Source organism: Phalacrocorax aristotelis, chromosome 6 (genome assembly GCF_949628215.1).
Source record: "Phalacrocorax aristotelis chromosome 6, bGulAri2.1, whole genome shotgun sequence".
Classification (NCBI taxonomy): domain Eukaryota; kingdom Metazoa; phylum Chordata; class Aves; order Suliformes; family Phalacrocoracidae; genus Phalacrocorax; species Phalacrocorax aristotelis.
The window spans coordinates 29,078,860-29,088,099 of record NC_134281.1 but is presented as its reverse complement, the minus strand read 5'-3'; positions in this window follow the sequence as shown (position 1 = coordinate 29,088,099).

Below are 9,240 nucleotides of genomic sequence, written 5' to 3'. Positions count from 1 at the left end.
TTAGCTGACTAACCCAGGCCCTCAGGAGAAGGCGGCTTGGGCGTTGCCATTAAGTAACGCAGAGTCACCAGCCCAAGCCAGAGCCCTGGAACAGAATGTTATGAATATAACATCAGCCCTAAAATGGTGCCAAACTTCTGCAATCTTTGCAAATTCTAGAGCCATTTCACCCAGCCCCCACAGGATTCCCAAAGACAAAAACACGTACACTTATCTGCTGGCAGCGAGGGCCATTCCTGTCTCCTTCATGACTGTACTTCCCGTTAGCCCTCACTGCCTACAATTTGGTAGCTGATCACTGATGCCAAATTGTGCTTCTGCTCACATGTCGTGTGTCTGTAGCCCAACCCATTACCATCAATGCCCCGTTGGCTAAACAAATACATCATGTCCACCAATACTGAGGGATTCATTTATGCTTTCAGTGCCTCTCAGCCTTCAGTTACATCCCCTAAGCGCTTGAACTTTACTGCTCCAGGTTCAAGGTTGCCTGTAACAATGATTCTAAGCTTGTCATTAAAATACAATATTTAAGGTTTATCTTAATTGGCCTAATATGTCACTGGATCTAATAATTCAGCTGGTCAAAACAGAAGGCGCTGTACCTACCAACACTATACCCTCTAGTCACCATGTATTTGAGTAAATTGGAGGTGAAACAAAAAGGACTCATCCCATATCTACACCACCTACAAAACAGGATAGTCAGGTAATAATGCCAGTCTGTCCTCCATGTTTTCCTCAGCAAATATACTGGAAAGAAACACCACAATAATCTCTATAAAGCCTCAAAACAATATTCAGGCTTTGTACATATTCTGAAACTCTTTTAGAATGGGAAACTACTTACCTTCTGCATAATTCCTGGGAATTTAAAAGCACTGTAAAGTTTAAAATTTATTATATGCAGAGGGAAAAAAAAGGCTTGGATCTTTCATGACATTTCACTAAGAGGTAATAGGCTGGAATACATTACAATATCATCTATTATTTTAAGACTATATTTTATGGATGTGAACAAGTAATTTAGGAAATTTTCCTGCTTGATGCCTTCCTAAGATGATTTGGTAATTACATGTAGCAAGGTCCTAAATTAAATATTTATCATCATATTTATAAAGTACTGCAAATAAGTAAATTTTCCTGTTTGTCCTTCGCCCTGTGCACATTAGGCATGATATTTACACACTTTTTAATGTACTTTTAGAAATAAGTGTTCAAGCTTCATCAGAGGTTGAATAATGTGCAAGTTTGTTCTGTCCTCCTTACAGAAAGCAAATGACCAAACCTGAGGGTTTGGTCTGTGTTAATATCTACAGGTTTGAATTTATGCTGGCTTTTTACCAAGTTGCAGATTTACTTTGCTGCCAGCAATACTGAAAACACCAGCAATCTCAACTCCTTACTGAAGTGTTTGAGATAGTTTCGTGATTAGAAAGTCTTAGGTCAAGTAAAAGGGGCAACGCACGAGAAGCTCTGTTGCAGAGCGATGCCTATATTCTGTATTGTTTACACCTGAGCAGTGTTACATCAGCCCATCTGTCCATTTTCCTACTACTCTGCTGTGACTGACAGAGAGAGTTCAAGCCACTGTGTTACTGTTTTGGAATAGTCTTGCACTTGCAGTTTGTGATCTGCACCTCGGATGACATAAGCTTGAAAAAAAAAATCCTATTTAATACTCAGATTTTTTCAGAAATATAACCCTTTAACCTATCCTATTCTCACAACTCTCATATTTGGATAGAAAAATCATTTTAATGCATTAAAAGTAAGCATCAAATGGATTTGCAGTTTAAATACCTGTGCCTGAAACACTTTGCTTATAAAACAATTTTTACTCAAGACAAAGTCACCAATTTACCATCCTCTATATTTGATAGAGCTAAAAATATATCGTCATGGAAACAGATAATATTGCGGATGGGCACATACCCATATTGAAAAGGTCACAAACTTATGTTTAAAGAGCTAGGAGCAGTACCTTACCAGTATTTATAGTTTAGATCTTGCTGGTTTAAACTCATCTCATAATTTCACATGAGAACAGGTTTATTTATTTTAAGTACACCATCTTCAAAGGAGCTTTTTCTTTATCTGCAAGTACAAGTTGTATATTATTGGGCACTCTGAAATTAATTTCCTAGAACTTGACCGATTGTCTGTAGTTCATCTGCTTTAGCTTCTGCATCCTTACTCCTTTCCTAATAATACTTCCTATTAGTAGATGTCAACGTTAAGGATTCCAAAGGTCATTTTGAAAGTGTGGCGTTTGTATTACACTTACATAAAATTATTTTAATCTAAAAGTTTAGCAAACATTTAGAAGGAATTGCTGTTTTCCTGAAAAGACTAGTGAATTTAGGGCATATCCTTAACTGAAATGTGCTATGTTCTTAGGTACTTGGAATGCCCACTCTTGGCTTACTTAAAGGAGACCCAAGGGAAAAAAGATTAATTAAAGCATCAAGATATCTGAATTCCCATTGAACTTGGTGTGAAAAGCTAAGCAAGCTGCTTCCCTTTTCAACACATTTTCCTTTCAGTGGATTCAGGACAACCAAGAACTGATCCCCAAGAAGTGACCATTGTAGCATCTTTCTCTGAGCTGTTCTTCTGTATATGGACCCCACATTCATCTCTGAGTTAGTTTTCACTGTTATTTCACATCATCATATAGTCACTAAGCTCATGTAGGAGTTGTTTTTGGCATGCTGTTAGCTTGAGCTTTCCCGTAAAATTTGTCTGCCCATCCTGTTAATTTCTCATATTCTCCTCTTAGCAGCAGCAATAATTGGTTTGAATCATTTACTGAAGTATAGGCGGAGCACTGACTGTAACATCTGTTGTCAGTATTGCAGCACATACACCTACACTTCAGGCTCAAGGTTTTCACTCCTCAGCAGAAAAGGGAAGAATTAACAATGTCATTTTATTAATGACACAATTTCTGAAGGCCATGCTTTTAAGCAGCGTAGTTATTGTATATTATTTTGGCTATGCAAATTATTTGATTTGCAGTCTGATTAAGTCTGCATAGATTTGTTTTCCAGGCATAGCATCCATAAACAAAGGATTAATGATATTTTCTTATAAGGGTATTCTTATGTCAACACATATTCTTTATCATCAGCCCTAGAATTCCTCCTTATTTTCTGAAAATTAAATTTGAACAAAGAATGTTGACAATTCACTGAGCCTAATCATTATGGAATAGAACTGTCTTAAGGGTGGTACATTATTTATAATTTTAATCTTTAAACCAACTACTTTGCTCACAAAAACATACGACTCATTCTGAAAAGTATAAAAGAAAGCTGCCTGTAAGAAGTCCCATCCTCCAGATACATCTCCAATGAGTTACTAAAATTAGATTGTTACATGCACAGAGTGAGGATTTTTCTTGTTTGTTCTGAAAAGCACCTAATAGATTCTGAATATTATGAATACATTACTATGAAACAATAGTAGTTAAAAAGTGTGATGTACTCAGGAACACTCACTGACACAGCCACATACAAAAAGACGACATAGCTTGTAAGAATGACCTGCTACTTTCCTTAAACACCTTCTTGTGCATCCCAGTTACAAAAGCACCTCCTTCCTGACTTCAGAATCTAACATTCAAAACCTGTACTAACTGTTTTTGGGGCGGAAAAGAAAAGAGAAGATTCCATCCCACAGTCTACACTAGAAAGGGAATCGTTACAGTCCAGCCGAGGAAAATGAGTCATTTTTCAAACTAAGCTTTTATTGCAGGCAGGTATTGTCTATAAACCTGCCCTCCCATTCAGACAGTGATGCAAAGTCCTGAATTCTCTACCACTAGAGAGATTTTCTTCTACTTGTAGTCCTCATTACAACTGAGAGTCCCTCAAAAAGTCGAGTTAAAGAGCCATCAGCAAACGCTGCATGTAACAGAAACAGAGCAGACTATGTTTGGTGACACTAAGCTACCGATTCAGTCTCAGTTGTTAGTTACAGAAAACGTAGGAAACTGTTGTCAGAAATCAGTGTCCTGTTCCTTCCTTTCATAGTGATGCCAAATGAGGTGCAAAAACCTGTCAAATGCACCAACACCTCAATGCTGTGCCTTAGGGAAGAGAAAGGTATATTTTCCTGATGCTAACTGGAGATTAATAATGTCTCAGAGCACAGAAATCGATAGTCTTTGTTATTCTACTGCCTAGATATGCACCACATTCATATATTCTACAAGGGTGTGAGTTACCTTGGATGGAAAGGTGCTTCTGCTTTCTGTTTCTGGGATCTTTGCAGGTACCTGCTACCTGGCTGTAATTCAGGCTACACTTTGTGATGGGTTTAGTCTAAGCACTGGGTAGGATAAATAATATCAGTAATAGCAATCAACGAAATGATTTTCTGACACTAGTTACCTAAATGTTACACCAGAAGGTATGTAATTTATCCATCTATACAGTAAAATAATATTATTAAGCATTTACAGCCAATAATGACATCAGCACAAATTACAGCTCAGTAAAGTACCACCATAAAAGCAGGGTCCTGGGACTTAAGACTGCAAACACCAAGGCAATACCCAACTAAAATTAAGGGACAGACATGTGGACAGTCAAATTCTGAAAACTTCATCCCCAGAATCTACACCACAGAGGGAATACCTGCTCCAAATTTCATAATCTTAATTTATAGCCTCTAACCCTAACCAGATACCTCTATTCAGTTAAAGACCATTGGAGTCTTTAAGACCCCTACCAATACCAACTCTTCTGCCCCTGTTTAAGTCATTGATGAATAAGGCTCCTGGGGTGTTGGTTCCCCAAACCCTTGCATAAACCTTACGCCTAGATTATCTAAAAAATCCCTCTTAAAGTGTTATTTGCATACTAAGCCAACATATAAAGCACTAGTCCTTCCGATGTTAAATCATTATCTTTATGTCTTCAGATATTATGAGGGCCACAGATTTCTGGCCTTTGGGTTTCCAGCTCTCAACCCTAAGTATAGGATTCATATATGCAAAAACACCCCCAAAACATGAGACGTTATCTCCTACTAACATCAAACCATCAGTTAAGCATACAGTGTCTGTTGAATACAATATGGTGCTAAAAATCACTAAAACTTAAAGCAATTCCTAATCCAAGTATAGTTTTACCTATCTCTGTTTTTAACAGATAAAACAGGCCTTGAAATTTTCCATAATCCTACCCTAGCCCACTGTAACTCTGTTGTGGTACTCAATTTTATGGGACTCATTCAAACCTTGAAAGAAAACAGAAGACGCTAGGCACTTACCAGTACCTGACAGCTTCTGGAGAACCTTGCAATAGGTTCTTGAAGATCTGGATTCTGAAAGTTTTCTAAATCCTTTTTCAGCTCCCACTGCCCACAGATTGCAGAAGGACATCAGATTCTTACTTCTCAGATTTCTCCTAGCTCTAGCCCCGTCTCCAAAGTCCCCAGATAATGTATATATCGATATGTTGAATTGTTAAATCCTTGAAAACTAATTCCAATCTTCTTTATAGCCAGAGATTAATCCCTTTATAAAGGCTGTGGTTCATGTCTGCCCACACTTATTGGTTCTTAAAACTGTGGATGCCTAAATATTAACCGCAGCCCACATCCTTATGCTAACCTCAATTATAAGAACGAGGCCAAACTTTACAGTAAGTAACATGGGAAGCAACTGAAACACACAAATATCTGAAAATGTAGACTGAAACATATAAATTGAACATTAATGAAATACACCGAAATGCTGTTGCTACGCATATACCAAATGTAACCACAGCTGAGGATCTTAATAGCATGAACCCCAAATACAAAATTTTACTTCGGAGACCAACTCCTATAATAACACAGAAGATCTTCATCAACCCTTAGCCCTCCTTTTAACCTGAGCTTCAAAACCAGAAGTCATAACTCTGAGCCCAAATATATGCTTTGTAGTAGCAATATATTGATCAATCCCTACAGTACATGGCAGTAAATGGGCCCTGCCAGACACCTTTCTAAAACTGAAAGCCACAACGCTGAATCACTAGAGTCTTATAATCTAACTTTAATTCAAACCATAAATGTAATTTGAAGTCTAGAAGGGGGATGAATCATTTAAACAGAAAAACCCCAATCCCTACTACTGCCAGCCTTCTTTAACTCTTAAGTCTTTTAGAATCCACCGAGTTCTTGAAGAGTCAACTTTCCAAAGCTTGACCTTAACTCCAGCCTCAAGCATAGTCACACCTGAGGAAAGATATGGGGACTAAGACTAATTCAGATCCCCAACAATAACAGCTTTTAATTATGGTAGTCCACGCTGTGAAAAAGGATTGTTTAGGGGAGGTGAAGAACTTAACTCCCTACCAGAAGGGAGCTCCTACCCTTCATGCTCCCAGCTACCTGTGTGCTTGAGAAAGAGGTAATTAAGTGTATTTTCAGTTTTAGATTTCTAAAACCTAACACTTGTTTCAGTTCTAACCTCAGACTTAATTATAGGCAAAAGGAGACCAATGCCTAGAAATTTCCTGATATAGCAGAAATAAATTTGGATGATAAATAACTAAAGCTGGTTACTTTCTTCATTTTGCCTTGTTATGCCCTCAGCAGATCAGGTTAAGAATCCTGCCTTTGCTGCAGATTATTACTTTTGCAGACTTAGATCAGCACTGCACAATGTGCAATGTACCATAGCCTTGCTGAATAATTTACATTTTTGCAACTGTTCTATTTGTTGGAAGAATATTCCAGTTATATTTAAACTGCAAATGGGCTGCTGTATTTTCAGTGCCCTCTTTTGAGCTGCTTCAATCATGCTGCATGTGCAACTCTTGCAGGAGGTTTGAGAAGAAAACTGATTTCTCAGAGAGAGAGTTCATTTTGAAAGCACTGAAAAGAGAATACAACTCTTTCAAAGGTTATTGAAACTGAAGGTAAAATGAGTATTTTTCCTTGTACATGAACTTATTATTTGACCTTCAAGACCTTCCTGTTGACAACACATCAGGAGTGTTACTGTTCATTTCTCACTCTGAAGTCAAGCAACAGAAGAAAAGTTCAAAAAAAGAAAAAATAAATCTTCTCAGAGAAGTATAAATTAACAACTACTTGTTGCTCTACATACCATTATGCTGATCCAGCAAGTATTCCCACCCTGAATATTTAACTCATTTAAACAGATAATTTTTGCTTGGATATATAAGAGGTGAAAGCTTGAGAAAGTGTTAAAACGATTGTTTATAGCAGCCTGTGTGTGATGTCTAAGAAAGGTGATCCTTCATGTTACAAGAAAATTACTTCATACCAAGTCTGAAAAATAAAAAAACCCAACATTGCAATACTGTCTGACACCTTTTTCACTGCTATTTTGCCAAAGCAAGGGTGTTATTCTTCAGGCATATAAAAAGTGGTAACTGTTTCTGGGAAACTTTATTAACAGTCCTGTAGATGGTAATGAAATAACTGTTGTCTGAAAGAATTTTCTGCATCTTTCATTCACAAATTAACGAGGAGTCAGTGCTAGATCACCTCCTACTTTTTAATCAAGATTCCCTGTTTAACTGTTGAATATATTTTCTTATGAACAGATGTCTATAATTTCCTGTGCTCCTAGTTTTACCTCTTCTTCCTACCTGAAACACCTTGTCTCTCTCATGTTCATTTTCCTTATTCTTATCACGTTCCAGCCTTCATATTAATCAAATCTTGTGTGAAAATTTTTTCTTGTTATTGCTGAATCTCTTTTCTTCCTGTTATTATTCAGCAGGATAATTAGTTCATACAATATATTAATAGAAAAGAACAAACAATATGGAATATAATTAATTTTTGAGGCATTTTTATGAGGCAGTAATCACTTTTTAATTAGGCTACCTGGATCCAAATCAGTAACCATTTCACTAGATCCAAGTTAGGAGGGGAATAATTAATATACTGGGAAAGAAAGAAAAGTTACACATTTCTGATTTAGTAAGGTCCTGTTCTGCCAGACATTCTCTGAAAGATTCTCCCTGTAACTCTGTCATTAAAAGTCTGCCCTGTTGTATGAATCAGAGCATGCCTTCCACACAAAATTAGAGTCTTGCCTAGTTCAAGTAAATCCATGCTCTAGCTTTAGGATAAAAACCTAAAAAGGTCTTTTAAAAAAACCTGTTAGGACCCCTTTGGAAACATTACGATAGCTATGGGGTGATGGTCTTATGGTCAAGGCTCCAGAGGAAGTCAAGTTATGGATATAACAGATGTATATCTATATTTATATATCTTTATATCTATAGATGTAAACAGCGAGCAGACCTGCTCTTCCTCCCCCTCTTCAAGCTATTCAGTAGTGTCTGCAGCTGTGCTGAGTATAAAGCTCTTCTGGAATAAAAAGATTTCTCCTCCTGATTTCAGTAGTACTGTAAAAATAACACAAACATGCAGAGTCTATCCTTCTTCCACCTGTCATAATGGGCTCATCTGTTATTACTCTGTGGACAAATACAATTTCTAAGTCATGTTTTTCTCTCTACTTCTTTCTTTCAACTTTTTAGGAATTGGCAGTGCAACAAGTCTATATTTACATCAACTGAATGATGTATGTGACCATCTGACACTTATCACAGCAGTTTGCTACAGTGGAACCCATTGCAATACTACTCCTACTCATAGTACTCATAGGTCACAGAAAACCAATCGCCTTAATATTCCACTGTCTTAAAAGTCAGCATATTTAAGTGCTCTTCAAAATTAACTTTTTTTTTTTTGCTATAATCAAATAAAATATGCTAATAAAATTTAGCCAGTTCTGGCATGGAAGAAAGTGGCTAATTGTAGAAGGCAATACAGGGAAGCGTCCTTCAATCAATTACCAGGTGTCGCAGAAGAATTAATTATAATCCCATTCCATTCCCACATTAGGGCTTCTACTTATCTCTACATCATTCTTATTCCTGACCCCTCCAAGACTGTAAGCCTGGAAGTGTGTCGGTCCTTCCTGCCAGAGCAAAAATTTTCTGCAACTCTTCATAATTTTTCTTAGTAACTCATTTAATGATACTTCCAGCACTCCCACTTAACTTTCAGTTAAATTCCTTCTATGATTCCTGCTAGGTCAAAGATTAAAAAGAGGTACACTAGTCAGTGAATATTTATCAGATGAACACTACTCTAAATACATGCTCTTTTGTTTTCTTTTGACTTTCTTCACTGTTGCTCAGCTTAGTTTCTCTATATAACTTCTGCTGGGACTCCCCAGCTGCTATTATAGCCACA